At 49.9% G+C, this 15,000-nt stretch overlaps 1 protein-coding gene across 2 annotated transcripts in view; it reads right to left on the minus strand.

Annotated features, from left to right (window-relative positions):
* The window catches only part of CARD9 (caspase recruitment domain family member 9), a 43,598-nt gene that overhangs the window by 18,033 nt on the left and 10,565 nt on the right, over positions 1-15,000 (minus strand). The gene's annotated exons all lie outside the window — the stretch shown is intronic.

Consider the following 15,000-nt stretch of genomic DNA (forward strand, 5'->3'; position numbering starts at 1 on the left):
TTCAGGAAATAACACATGCACATTAGCAGCAATGAAACGATATCAAAGCATCTAATGAGCGTGTGCAAATGTCATTGTGTAGGGAAGGGAACAGCGGTGAGATTCTCTATTGTGAATGCCGGATTTTGTTTAATCTGCTGTGTATACAGGTTACCTGTCATTGCAATCCTGCCTCTGATGATAATGTGTTATGCAGACTGCTGATATTCCTGTAAATATCCCATCCAAGGGTAAACTCCTTCCCAATCCAGGAATAGGGGTAATCCAAGAACTACCCCAATAGTCCAGGAGGAAAAAAACAGGTAAACCAGAAAAATGTAGCACAAGAGTGGTTGGAAACTAACTGGCAACAACCCCGTAACTATATACACACAACTAGAAATAGTGGTGGAGCGTGCCCTACTCTACCTAGATGCCTCGTCACCACCTACTCTACCTAGATGCCTCGTCGCCGCCTAAGAAACTTGGAGCTAGATGGACACAGGAAAACAACATCACTGGCGTCAGTCTGAGGCAGAATCCATTCCTTTATACACAGGGACTGGACATGATTGGCCCACTGGGATTAGAGCCAGGTCCTACACCTATGTTAGTGACAAGTAGAGTTGAGCGGATTGCTAATAATCCGGGTCCGGCGGATCAGTGGCGGGTTGACAAGGAAGTCCGGCCCAATATATGTCAATGAGGAGCGGAATCCAGCACGAGAGAGAGAGGAGAAAGGAGAGGGGAGAGAGAGAGGAGACAGAGGAGAGAGAAAAAAAAAATCCGGATTGTGCACCCGGGATCCCGCGTCTGGGTCGGACCCGAATCTACCGCTGAAACCGCGCGGCTCAGGAGCTGAGCCTACTCCATACAGGGATGTCACCAGTTGTGTCACTCAGCACCTGACTCAAACAGCAGCGACCGGAGCGATCTCCAATGACTGCTGTTTAACCCCTTAAAGATGAAACCCAAACCCAAGCGTTCTGGGTAAAAACAAAAAGGCAAATGGAGGCGTCATTAAGGGGTTATGAAGAGTTGTCGGCTGAGCAAGTATACAGCCACCCTGGGGTACATTCACACATGTGCGGTATATAGGGCTGCAAACCTGCTTTACTGTGAGTCCTAAGCCCCTGTGTACAATCCCTTTAAATACGGAGCGGCCGCCATTGACCTCCTTTCGCAGGAGCAGTTAATTAATAATACGGTGTTTTTGATTTCTCTGCTCCCGGACGTATACTTATCATTTATGAGCGCTTTCCCTGCAGACTTTACCCACAGACGTCAATAAAGTTTTATTTTTGGAAGCACGAGGAGCGCGGTTTACGTCAACGGCCGGCATCGGCATAAAGCTGCATGTACGGCAATTGAAAAGCAAAGGGTTAACCACGGGATGCCAGGATGGATCGTACAGTCCTTATCCCACCTGTGATTCATTGTGCCCGGATGTAAAACAAAATGTTTTATTAATGTTTTCTGAAGTTTACCTTAAAGAGGTAGTCTGGAAACAACTCAGGTTCAATAAAAGGATTCCCCTGCACCCCTTCCCCCTCTTTTTGTGCATGAAATGGACAGTCCATTGCTTCTAATGGAAAAATATAATTCCTTATTCCTCCACAGGAGGCGCTGCAGGGTAATTAAAGGGGTAGTCTGGAATCAACTCAGATTCATAGAAAGGATTCCACTGCACCCCTTCCCCCCTCTTTTTGTGCATGAAATGACAGCCCATTGCTTCTAATGGTAAATGTAATTCCTTATTCCTCCTCTGGAGGCGCTGCAGGGAAATTGATTACTCTAGTGAAACATATTCAGGAGCTGAGCTGCAGGACCCAAGAGTGGCTACTACACAGAGGAGTGAGCTGTGCTGTACTGGCTCCATACACATCCAGACACTGGTGGAAATGATAAAAGATGATTGGAGGGGGTGCTAGATGCCGGACCCCCTCACATATTTGATTATTTGATATGGATAAGCCATCCATACAACCCTTTAAGTGGCATGAACTGGCAATGTCTCAGACATCCCCTTTAATACATGCAATCCTATGCAAAGCAGAGTAATGTTACACTCTTAGCTCTGCTACATTGTAGCATAGACACACAGTGACTCCCTGGGGTGAGCTTGTTATTTCTCCTAACATTGGCTGGAATTGGAGATAGCGGCGTATAAGTGGAAAAAGTGTAAATTCCAGTGTGTGCGGGTGTCTCCACGTCTGGGCTTTTCTTTCAAGTTATGACAGTCTGACTTTGGAAAGAAAAACAGAATTTCCCCCCAAAAAATAATTGCTACCCTCATGGAATGATCCCCAAGCAATGGATGCATCGCATATTTTCCATCCAATCTTCTAGAGATTAAAATAGCAGCAACATTTTACCAAATCTCCCAATTAGACATTTTCCCTCCCCTGTCTCCGGTGTGAATGGGTGCAGGGGTGTTACATTTGGTGTTATCTCTCACACACTCTCACATACTGGTCACTGAAAGATCAACATGGCTCCTCTTGGCAAAGAAATCTCTGAGGATCTGAAAAGAAAAAAAAAAGAATTGCTCTTCATAAAGATGGCCGACGCTATATGAAGATTGTCACCACCCTGACACCGAGCTGCAGCAGAGAGGCCAAGACCATACAGCGGTATAACCAGACAGGATGCAGTCAGAACAGGCCTCACCATGGTCGACCACAGAAGCGGAGTGCACGAGCTCAGCATCCTAGTCAGAGGTCATCCTATCAGAATAGACGTATGAGTGCTGCCAGCATTGCTGCAGAGGTTACAGGGGTGGGGGGGGGTCCACCTGTCAGTGCTCAGACCATACACTGCACACTACGTCACATTGCTCTGCATGGCCGTCATCCCAGAAGGAAGCCTCTTCAAAAGATGATGCACAAGAAAGCGTCAAACAGTCTATTGAAGACAAGCAGACTAAGAACATGGATTACTGGAGCTGTCCTGTGGATAAGATAAACTTATTTGGTTCAGATGGTGTCAGCGTGTGTGGCAGCAACTAGATGAGGAGGACAAAGACAAGTGTGGCCTACCTACAGTCAGGCATGGTGGTGGAGGGTCATGGTTTGTGGCTGCATGAGTGCTGCTGCCTGTGGTGGGTAGAGGTCAATAAGGGAACCATAAATGCCAACATGTCCTGTGACATACTGAAGCAGAGCAGGATCCCTCCCTTCATGGTAAGGACCCCAAACACCTCCAAGGCCCCCACTGCCTTGCTAAAGAAGCTGGACTAGCTGAGCGTCTCCAGACCTAAATCCTATGGAGCATCTGTGGAGCCTCCTCAAATGGAAGGTGGAGCAGCGCAAGGTCTGTAACATCCACCAGCTCCGTGATGTCGTCATGGAGGAGGGAAGAGGATCCAGCAGCTCCTGTGAAGCTCTAGTGACCTCCAGGCCCAAGAGAGTTAAGGCCATGCTGGAAAATAATGCTGGCCACACAAAATATTCACACTATGGGCACAATTTGGCCATTTTCACTTAGGGGTGTACTCACTTTTGTTGCCAGTGGTGTAGACATTAATGGCTGTGTGTTGTTATTTAGAGGACACCACATTTACACTGTTATACAAGCTGCACACCGACACTGTACATTGTATCACAGGGTCCGATCTTCAGTGTTGAGGAGTGTCCGAAAATGTGAGGGGTGTACTCACTTTTCTGATCTACTGTAAAACCTTGTGTAACACATGTTGGAATAAAGTAAGTTGCACGTTTTGTGACCTTTTTTCGGGTAATATTCCATCGCCCAACCAGTTATCTATGAAAACACTGGCTGAGCGCAGTCGCACCTGGACTGGGCGCAGCCACATATCTGCAAGATTCAACTGGAAGGCTTTCCTTTACGAGTGTTTGGTGAAAAATACTGTGTATAGGGACAGACTGACAGACGGGGATTTATTACCGATCCTTTGTGTCTCCTGCGGACAAACGGTGCCTAATATGTCCGTCATCTGCCCGTCTCCCTCAGATATCGCACATTTGCTCATGCTCACAGTATTAGTCTAGACTAAGGTGGGTTTAAGCTTGGACGTCTGGGGTCCAAGCATTCCCAAAAAATGGATATCTAGCATCCGGTGCGGTCTGGAATGGAGTAAATGTGTGCATTCTCGATCTCTGATCCATTCATCCAGCAGTCCCATAGATAATAAATGGAGCGGAGGTTGAGAATGTGCACATTTACTCCATTTAAATTGGACTCTTAGAAGCCCCCATTCCTGGGATTTTGGGGCCCTATTGACAGGATCGCTGGGGCGCATGCATTATCACCTGGCCATTTCTATGAGACTGCACTCCAAGATTTCCAGCAGTGCTATAGACAATAAATGGAATGCAGGTTGAGCATGCACACATTCACTCCATTTATGATGGGGGCTCTGAGAAGCCACCATTCTTGGGATTTTTTAGTCCTGTTCTCAGGATCGCTGAAGCGCATGCATAATCACCCGGCCTCTTTTGTGGGACTGTACTCCAATATTTCCAGCAGTGCCATAGACAATAAATGGAACGGAGGTCAAACATGTGCACATTCACTCCATTTAAGATGGGGCTCTGAGAGGCCTCCGTTCTTGGGATTCTGGAGCCCTGTTCTCAGGATCACTGAAGTGCATGCATGATCACCCGGCCTCTTCTGTGGGACTGTACTCCAATATTTCCATCAGTGCCATAGACAATAAATGGAGCAGAGGTTAAGCATGCACACATTCACTCCATTTAAGATGGGGCTCTGAGAAGCCCGCATTCTTGGGATGTTGGAGCTCTGTTCTCAGGATCGCTAAGGCGCATGCATGATCACCCGGCCACTTCTATGGGACTGGCGGAGATCACAGAGATCATGCATGTGCACAACTGACTTAACGACCCTCATTGTTCTCAGTTTCAGGGGTCAATGGGCAGCAGTAGAACCGCTAGCGATTGCACATTTATCAATATAGTGAGTTCGTAGCTTATGGTCTTAACCATGGATACCTGTAGCGCCTGGTCCCGCCAGATCCCGAGGGGGGCGCTCTCTCTCACATCTGCCCAGCCCCAGCATGGCCCCCACGCGCACTCCCGGTCCCAGCCTCCGGCAGCGACGTCCTTCCTCTTACCGGTCCCATGGCTCTGCAGGCTCTGCTCCTGGTTCGGGTCCTGCTGTGCGTCCTGCTCACTCCAGAGTCGGGCGTCCCGCTCCAGGGGCTGCTGCGGCCTCTTCCTGTCTCCCGGGCACACACAGATCTGCAGTAAGTGATTCTAGGCTGCGCGCGAGGCCATGCCCCCTTAAAGTGGTAGCGCCCCATTAGCTGGAAGTGACCTCAGAGGTCACCTGTTACCATATGGGTATTTAAGTTTGCCTCCCCTGGCAGTAGGCGCCCGAGCGCAACGCTCCTACTAGTGCATTGCTAGTGTTCAGGCCCTTGAATACTATCCTTTGTATCCGTGCATCTTCTACCTGTTGCTAATCCTCTGTCTCGCCGTAGTGCCATCTGTACCATTCCCGCTGTGGACGTCACCGTGCCATACCTACAGTGGACGTCACCGTGCCCTACCTACAGTGGACGTCACCGTGCCCTACCTACAGTGGACGTCACCGTGCCCTACCTACAGTGGACGTCACCGTGCCCTACCTACAGTGGACGTCACCGTGCCATACCTACAGTGGACGTCACCGTGCCCTACCTACAGTGGACGTCACCGTGCCCTACCTACAGTGGACGTCACCGTGCCCTACCTACAGTGGACGTCACCGTGCCCTACCTACAGTGGACGTCACCGTGCCATACCTACAGTGGACGTCACCGTGCCATACCTACAGTGGACGTCACCGTGCCATACCTGCAGTGGACGTCACCGTGCCATACCTACAGTGGACGTCACCATGCCATACCTACAGTGGACGTCACCGTGCCATACCTACAGTGGACGTCACCGTGCCATACCTACAGTGGACGTCACCGTGCCATACCTGCCTTGGACGCCATCAGTGCCGTACCTACTGTGGACGCCACCTGCTGTGAACATCTCCGATGCCATAACCGTGTTCTGCCGGCTACGGACGTCACACCGGTGCTACACCTGGCGTTACAGAGACTTCTACTACCGGTTCCTGGCCACCGTGCATCTAGGCCCTTTGAGGAGGCACCGCACAGTCCCTGTTTAGGGGTTCGCTGCTGGTCGTCTTCTCAGGGGAGTCCGGTGCACGGTCCAGTGGGTCCACCTCCGGATGCTCGCCGCTCCTAGGTGAGTGTAACAGTTTGCTCGGGCCATGGACTCCGCCGGGATCAAGGCTAACCCCCTGACTGACTTGCAACAGGAGCTCTCTCGCCAATACGAGACCCAAGCAAGATTCGTGGCTCACATGAAGTCCGTGGAATCCCGTCTGGCATCCATGCAAACCCCCGGATCCTCTGACGGCTCCCAACTTGTTGAACTACAGAAGGAACTATCCCGCCAGCATGAGGCTCAGAGACGCATGGCCGAATACATGGCATCCGTGGATTCCCGTCTGTACGCCCTGCAGAATCCAGCCTCCTCAACAACCGCCAACTCTGCGGAATTGTCGATATGCATGTCTCCTTCCCGCCGGGCCTCCCCACCCATGTATGGAGGTGATCCCAGTTTCTGTTGCGGATTGCTAAACCAGTGGCACTTTGAGCTGTTGCCTCTGCAGCGAGCGACTGACCGCTCGAAGATCGCATTCATCATGTCTCATCTGACTGGTCGGGCTCTGGCTTGGATGAATCCACTCTGGGAGAAGAATGACCCGACTATTCAAGTCCTGTCCATCTTTTTGAAGACCTTCCATAAGGTGTTTGATGAGCCAGGCCGTCTCTCGTCTACTGTCTCTTCGCTCATGAGAATCCGCCAGGGGAATCTTACTGTGGGATAGTATGCAATCCAGTTTCGCACTCTGTCCTCCGAACTCAAGTGGAACAACGACGCTTTGGTAGCTGCCTTCTGGGAAGGATTATCAGGAAAAATCAAGGATGAACTGGCCGGCCGGGATATACCTACCACCCTGGAAGATCTGATCTCTCTGGCTACCCGTATTGATCTCCGCTTCCAAGAGCGTGCCAGAGAAGTCACCCGGGCAAGAAGAACTCCGCGTCTTGCGCCCACCTTCCAATGACCAGTGTCGCCTCCTTCCACCAGGCCTACTGCTCCGCACGAACCCATGGAGGTCGATCACGTCACAGAGTCCAGAATGACTGCTGGAACACCATTGTAAATGTGAACAGGGTGCTAGCCAAAAAATACATAATCTATATGAAGTGAAAGCTGCACACCAAATTCATAGTAATATGAACAAGCATAACTGCTTTATGATACATGAAGAAGGAAAAATACAACTAGCCATATGAAAAATGGAAAAAAAAAATTTGTGATATTGCATAACTGCTGAGGATTATTTTGAAAAAAAGAGATATTTAGCTAATGTATTGATCAATTCATTACTGCCCCATAACCACTTCACGGTATCTTCAAGAGATTACCGTGAAGTGGTTATGGGGCAGTAATCAACTGATCAATACATTAGCTAAATATCTCTTTTTTTCAAAATAATCCTCAGCAGTTATGCAATATCACAAAAAAATTTTTTCCCATTTTTCATATGGCTAGTTGTATTTTTCATTCTTTATATATCATAAAGCAGTTATGGCTGTTCATATTACTATGAATTTGGTGTGCAGCTTTCACTTCATATAGAGTCCAGAATGCGGCAGAAGAATCGGAGAGCGGCAGGAGAGTGCTTCTACTGTGGAAGTGCCAAGCATCTGATTCTGGACTGTCCGGTAAAGCCGGGAAACTACTGAGCCTAGGGTCCATTGGAGAGGCCACCCTAGGTCACGCAAAGTCCTCTCCTTTTCTCCATGTACCCGTATTCCTGTCCTGCGGTTCCATCCGGTTGTCAGAGTATGCGTTCTTGGATTCAGGCTCTGCCGGGAACTTTATCCAACAGTCTGTGGTGGACCTACATCAGATTCCCATCCGATGTCTTGCTACCCCCATCAGTCTTTCTTCGGTGGATGGAAAACCACTTTCTGAACCCATCCGGTACATCACGGAGAACTGTGAAATGCAAGTGGGGTTGCTGCACTCTGAGACAATCGCCTTCCACGTGCTCCCTGGCATGGCTCATGCTCTGCTTCTGGGGATACCCTGGCTTCGGTCACACAAGCCAGTACTGGACTGGGATTCAGGAGACATCCTACAATGGGGAGCGTCTTGCCACAATAACTGCCTGAAACTAGTGCATCCTCCGCACCTACCAGTCGAACCGGTCACCCTTCCCAGGTTACCCTCCGCCTATTGGTCCTATGCCGATGTCTTTGACAAGAAGGAAGCGGAGACGTTGCCGCCACTCAGACCCTACGATTGTCCCATTGACCTGCTCCCCGGGACAACCCCTCCTCGTGGGCGCATCTACCCTCTGTCGCAAGAAGAGACCCAAGCCATGTCTGACTATATAAAGGAGAATTTAGCACGAGGCTTCATCCAAAAATCCTCCTCTCCTGTCGGAGCGGGCTTCTTCTTTGTGGGGAAAAAGGACGGGGGTCTACAGCCTTGCATTGACTACCGCGGACGGAATAAGATCACGGTGAAGAACAGATACCCGCTACCCCTTATACCGGAACTGTTTGATCGCTTTCGAGGTGCCAAGATCTTCTCCAAGTTAGATCTCCGGGGTGCGTACAATCTGGTCCGCATTTGGTCAGGTTACGAATGGAAGACTGCGTTCAACACTCGTGATGGGCACTATGAATATCGAGTGATGTCCTTCGGGCTCAGTAACACTCCGGCGGTCTTCCAGGAGTGATCTTCTTTACACATGTGTGGTGTATTTAGATGACATCCTCATCTTCTCTCCAGACTTGCATACCCATCGAAGACATGTCCGTCTTGTCCTGCGGAGGTTGAGGGAGAATCGCCTTTATGCCAAACTTGAGAAATGCCAGTTTGAGCAGACCTCGCTACCCTTCCTTGGCTACATAGTCTCTGACACCGGTCTGAAGATGGATCCAGATAAATTATCAGCCGTCCTGAATTGGCCCTGTCCGGAAGGGATGAAAGCTATCCAGCGATTCCTGGGATTCGCCAACTATTACCGGCAATTCATTCCACATTTCTCGTCTCTGGTGCGTCCCATATCCTCTCTCTCTCGCAAAGGGAAGAACCCAAAGAAATGGACCCTGGAGGCTGAAGAATCATTTCTGTCTCTTAAACGGGCCTTCGCTTCTGCTCCAGCCTTACACAGACCCGACACTAACAAGCCGTTTATCCTTGCGGTAGATGCCTCCTCATCCGGAGCCGGTGCGATCCTTACACAGAAAACGTCCGAGGGTAAGACAGTAACCTGTGGCTTCTTTTCTAAGGCTTTCTCCCCAGATGAACGAAACTACTCAATTAGAGACCGAGAGTTGCTGGCAATTAAGTTGGCCCTGGAGGAGTGGCGATATTTGCTGGAAGGGTCATTGCATACAGTTACCATCTATACCGACCACAAGAACCTGGCATATCTCCAGACAGCCCACAGGCTAAACCCCAGACAGGTCCGATGGTCATTGTTCTTCGCCCGCTTTGATTTTGTTCTGCACTTTCGTCCAACCGAGAAGAATCTGAAGGCCGATGTGCTGTCTCGATCCTTCCTGTTAGTGGATCAGGAGGATGAACCTCGGCACATCATTGAACCTTCCAAGCTAATGGCGGCACCAGTTGACATGCACCACCTTCCTCCCGGTAAAACGTTTGTTGCAGAGGTTGATAGAGAACGTGTACTCCAGTGGGGACACTCATCCCGAATAGCAGGTCACGTGGGTCAAAGGAAATCTCTGCAATTGATATGCCGGTATTACTGGTGGCCAGGGCTACGACAAGACGTCCAGGATTTCGTTTCATCCTGTTCCTCCTGTGCTCGGAACAAGGTCCCGAAGACTCTTCCAGCAGGTCTTTTGCTTCCTTTACCGGTACCATCCGCTCCATGGCAACATATCGGCATGGATTTCATCACAGACCTGCCAAAATCGTCTGGCTACACAGTCATCTGGGTGGTGGTGGACAGGTTCTCCAAGATGGCCCACTTCAACGCCACTTACCGGGCTACCGTCCGCTCCGGTTCTTGCTGAACTATTCATTCAACACATTTTCCAGCTTCACTGCTTGCCTCTCCATATCGTGTCCAACAGAGGGGTGCAGTTCACCGCTCGGTTTTGGAGAGCAGTCTGCAAAATGATGGATGTGAAATTGGACTTTTCTTCTGCCTACCACCCTCAGTCCAATTGGCAAGTGGAGCGCATTAACTAAGTCCTGACGAACTATCTTCGCCACTTCGTGGACGAACACCACAGTAACTGGTGCAAACTGCTTCCATGGGCCGAGATCTCCTACAACAATCATGAAAGTGACTCCTCTGCTAAATCCCCGTTCCAAGTGGTGTATGGACAGCGACCCAAAGTTCCGTGCCCTGTGACATGTTCTTCAGACAACCCTGCAGCTGATGACCTTGTGAGGTCCTTCTCTGCCATCTGGGCTGAGACCAAGTCGGCTCTGGAACATTCCTCTGTCCGCATGAAGAAACACGCTGACAAGAAACGCCTGGATGCTCCTTTCTTTCATCCCGGAGATAAAGTCTGGCTCTCATCCAAGTACGTCCGCCTGAAGATGCCGTCATACAAGCTGGGTCCCCGCTTTATTGGTCCCTTTGAAGTGCTCCAACGGATCAATGAGGTGTCCTGTAAGTTGAAGCTGCCGTCTACACTTCGCGTCCCGAACTCCTTCCATGTGTCCCTCCTCAAGCCGGTGGTTCTGAGCCGTTTCCACAGTGCTCCTGGTACTTCGCCTCCTCCTGTCTGTGATGACGACGTCTATGAGGTAAAAGCCATCCTTGCGGCTAAGGGGGTCCAAGGTAAAACCTACTATCTAGTAGACTGGAAGGGGTTCGGTCCTGAGGAAAGGACGTGGGTACATGCGGAGGACGTTGATGCTCCTCGTCTCCTCCGGAGCTTCCTGAGGAGGGGGGAACCTGGGGGGGGTACTGTAGCGCCTGGTCCCGCCACATCCCGAGGGGGGCGCTCTCTCTCACATCTGCCCAGACCCAGCATGGCCCCCACGCGCACTCCCGGTCCCAGCCTCCGGCAGCGACGTCCTTCCTCTTACCGGTCCCATGGCTCTGCAGGCTCTGCTCGTGGTTCGGGTCCTGCTGTGCGTCCTGCTCACTCCAGGGTCGGGCGTCCCGCTCCAGGGGCTGCTGCGGCCTCTTCCTGTCTTCCGGGCACACACAGATCTGCAGTAAGTGATTCTAGGCTGCGCGCGAGGCCATGCCCCCTTAAAGTGGTAGCGCCCCATTAGCTGGAAGTGACCTCAGAGGTCACCTGTTACCATATGGGTATTTAAGTTTGCCTCCCCTGGCAGTAGGCGCCCGAGCAACGCTCCTACTAGTGCATTGCTAGTGTTCAGGCCCTTGAATACTTTCCTTTGTATCCGTGCATCTTCTACCTGTTGCTAATCCTCTGTCTTGCCGTAGTGCCATCTGTACTATTCCCGCTCTAGACGTCACCGTGCCATACCTACAGTGGACGTCACCGTGCCCTACCTACAGTGGATGTCACCATGCTATACCTACAGTGGACGTCACCGTGCCATACCTACAGTGGACGTCACCGTGCCGTACCTACAGTGGACGTCACTGTGCCATACCTACAGTGGACGTCACCGTGCCCTACCTACAGTGGACGTCACCGTGCCCTACCTACAGTGGACGTCACCGTGCTATACCTACAGTGGACGTCACTGTGCCATACCTACAGTGGACGTCACCGTGCCATACCTACAGTGGACGTCACCGTGCTATACCTACAGTGGACGTCACTGTGCCATACCTACAGTGGACGTCACCGTGCCATACCTACAGTGAACGTCACCATGCCATACCTGCCGTGGAAGTCATCAGTGCCGAACCTACAGTGCACGTCACCATGCCATACCTACAGTGGACGTCACCATGCCATACCTGCCGTGGAAGTCATCAGTGCCGTACCTACAGTGGACGTCACCGTGCCATACCTACAGTGGACGTCACCGTGCCATACCTGCCGTGGAAGTCATCAGTGCCGTACCTACAGTGGACGTCACCGTGCCATATCTACAGTGGACGTCACCATGCCATACCTGCCGTAGAAGTCATCAGTGCCGTACCTACTGTGGACGCCACCTGCTGTGAACATCTCCGGTGCCATAACAGTGTTCTGCCAGCTACGGACGTCAAACCCGTGCTACACCTGGCCTTACAGAGACTTCTACTACCGGTTCCTGGCCGCCGTGCATCTAGGCCCTTTGAGGAGGCACCGCACAGTCCCTGTATAGGTGTTCGCTGCTGGTCGTCTTCTCAGGGGAGTCCGGTGCACGGTCCAGTGGGTCCACCTCCGGACGCTTGCCGCTCCTCGGTGAGCGTAACAATACCTAAGCTGCTGCAATGCCCTGCACATGAGGTAAGTGACTTGGCTAATCAGGAGAACTACACTACATTTCTAATTGCAGGTATTATTACACCTATAGTATCTTGGAGATGGGAGTACCCCTTTTAGTCCTCACTATAATTGCTATATTACTGTTATACAAACAGATATAATAAAAAAAAAATGATGGCAGATGACAAATCCCCTCACATAATGGACATCGTCTATATCTGGATCCTTTGCTTACTTTTTTTTTTCGGCAAAAGCAATTTTACCGGAACATATAACCCAGCCTGCCACATTACTATGTCGGCCATTTTTACCAGAGACTCCGCGCAGATGTGAACAATGTCTGACCTAAAAGCAGAAGCTGAAAAGTGCAGCCTCGATCTGTACACGTGTAGGTGACATCACCGGAGGCGCTCACACCCGGAGATACGCGGCATATCACATATCCTCCGCTCACAATCGTAACCGCAGAAGATAAAGATACATAATATCACACAAAGAAAAGCGTTCACTACCCGAGATGATGTCACGCCATGTTATCCCACTAACCAGCGAAGCGGGACAAGTGCAGGCGCTCAGCTCCACTAACCCAAATCCCCATTACCGCCATCCGCCATATATCTAATTATAATAATATAATCTAGCTTTGTGTGTGTATATATGTGTGTATGTATGTATATATGTGTGTATGTATGTATGTGTGTATGTATATATATATGTGTGTATGTATGTATGTATGTATATATATATGTGTGTATGTATATATGTGTATATGTATGTATATATGTGTGTATGTATATATATGTGTGTATGTATATGTGTGTATGTATGTATGTATATATATATATGTGTGTATGTATATATGTGTGTATGTATATATGTGTGTATGTATGTATATATGTGTGTATGTATGTATATATGTGTGTATGTATATATGTGTGTTTGTATGTGTATATGTGTGTATGTATATATGTGTGTATGTATGTGTATATGTGTGTATGTATATATATGTGTATGTATATATGTGCGTATGTATATATGTGCTTTTTCTGTTCACTTTCACCGCCCTGTCCCCCCTCCATCACCACTCATCCACATCAGCCCCTCTCTCCTCCCCTCTCCTATGTACAGCTCCCAGGCTCTTTTCATCTATCTTAATAATCTGACTCAATCAAGCTCCAGGGACTTCCAAAAAAAGCCATGCCACAAGTCCAAAAACCATCTGACCTTTCTCCTTCTACTCCTACTTCTTTCAGGTGATATCTCTCCTAATCCCGGTCCACCCCAGGCTAACTTTACCCCCTCCCCCACCTCCCATAGAAACCCTGATAATATTATTAACATTCCCTGTACACCCTCGCTTCCCTCTTTTAATTGTGCTCTATGGAATCCACGGTCCGTATGTAACAAGCTTCCTTACATCCACAACCTCTTTCTCAATAACTCTCTTAACTTACTAGGCCTAACTGAAACCTGGATTCAGGATTCTGACACTACTTCCCCTGCTGCCATCTCTCATGGTGGTTTACACTTTTCCCATTCACCAAGACCTGGAAACAGACATGGTGGTGGAGTAGGCTTACTCCTGTCCCCACAGTGCACTTTCCAGGTCATCCCCCCAGCTCCATCACTCTCATTCCCATCCTTTGAGGTCCACACCATCAGGCTCTTCCACCCCCTTCCCCTCAGAGTAGCTGTCATATACCGTCCACCAGGCTCACCCACCCAGTTCCTTGACCACTTTTCAGCCTGGCTGCCGCACTTCATGTCCTCAGAGTTACCAACCCTGATCCTAGGAGACTTTAACATCCCCATGAACAGCCCCTCCTCCCCTTCTGCATCCCAGCTTCTATCTCTCACCACCTCCCTTGGCCTCTCACAGCTCTCATCCTCTGAGACACACAAAGATGGGAACCTCCTTGACCTGGTCTTTATCCGCCTCTGCTCAATCTCTCACTTTGACAACTCACCTCTTCCCCTCTCTGACCACAACATCCTCTCCTTCAAGCTCACAAACCCTCGTCCGCCCCAGCACACTCCCACCAATCACACATTCAGAAACCTACAGGCCATCGATTCTCAGACACTTTCAGACTCTTTACACACATCACTGTCCCCTATATCCTCACTTTCCTGTCCTGATCTGGCTGTAAAGCACTACAATGACACACTCAGGACTACGCTAGACCAAGTAGCGCCCCTCACCCTCAGAAAGACCAAACACAGAGTAAAACAGCCCTGGCTCACATCACAAACTCGATTTCTCCAGCGATGCTCCAGGAGCGCCGAACGCCTATGGAGGAAAACCCGCACACCAGAAAACTTCATCCACTACAAGTTCATGTTAAGGACCTATAACTATTCCCTTCACCTTGCCAAACAGACCTACTTCACCAACCTTGTTTCCTCACTTGCCAACAATCCAAAAAAACTCTTTGACACCTTTCACTCCCTCCTCAGTCCCAAAGTACAGACCCCTGTCACAGCCCTTCATGCTGATGACCTGGCCTCGTATTTCACAGAGAAAATAGAAAACATCCGCCAAGAGATCAGCTCCCAGCCACCAAGCCCTGTGAATC

The sequence above is a fragment of the Anomaloglossus baeobatrachus genome, chromosome 9 (genome assembly GCF_048569485.1).
Source record: "Anomaloglossus baeobatrachus isolate aAnoBae1 chromosome 9, aAnoBae1.hap1, whole genome shotgun sequence".
Lineage (NCBI taxonomy): Eukaryota > Metazoa > Chordata > Amphibia > Anura > Aromobatidae > Anomaloglossus > Anomaloglossus baeobatrachus.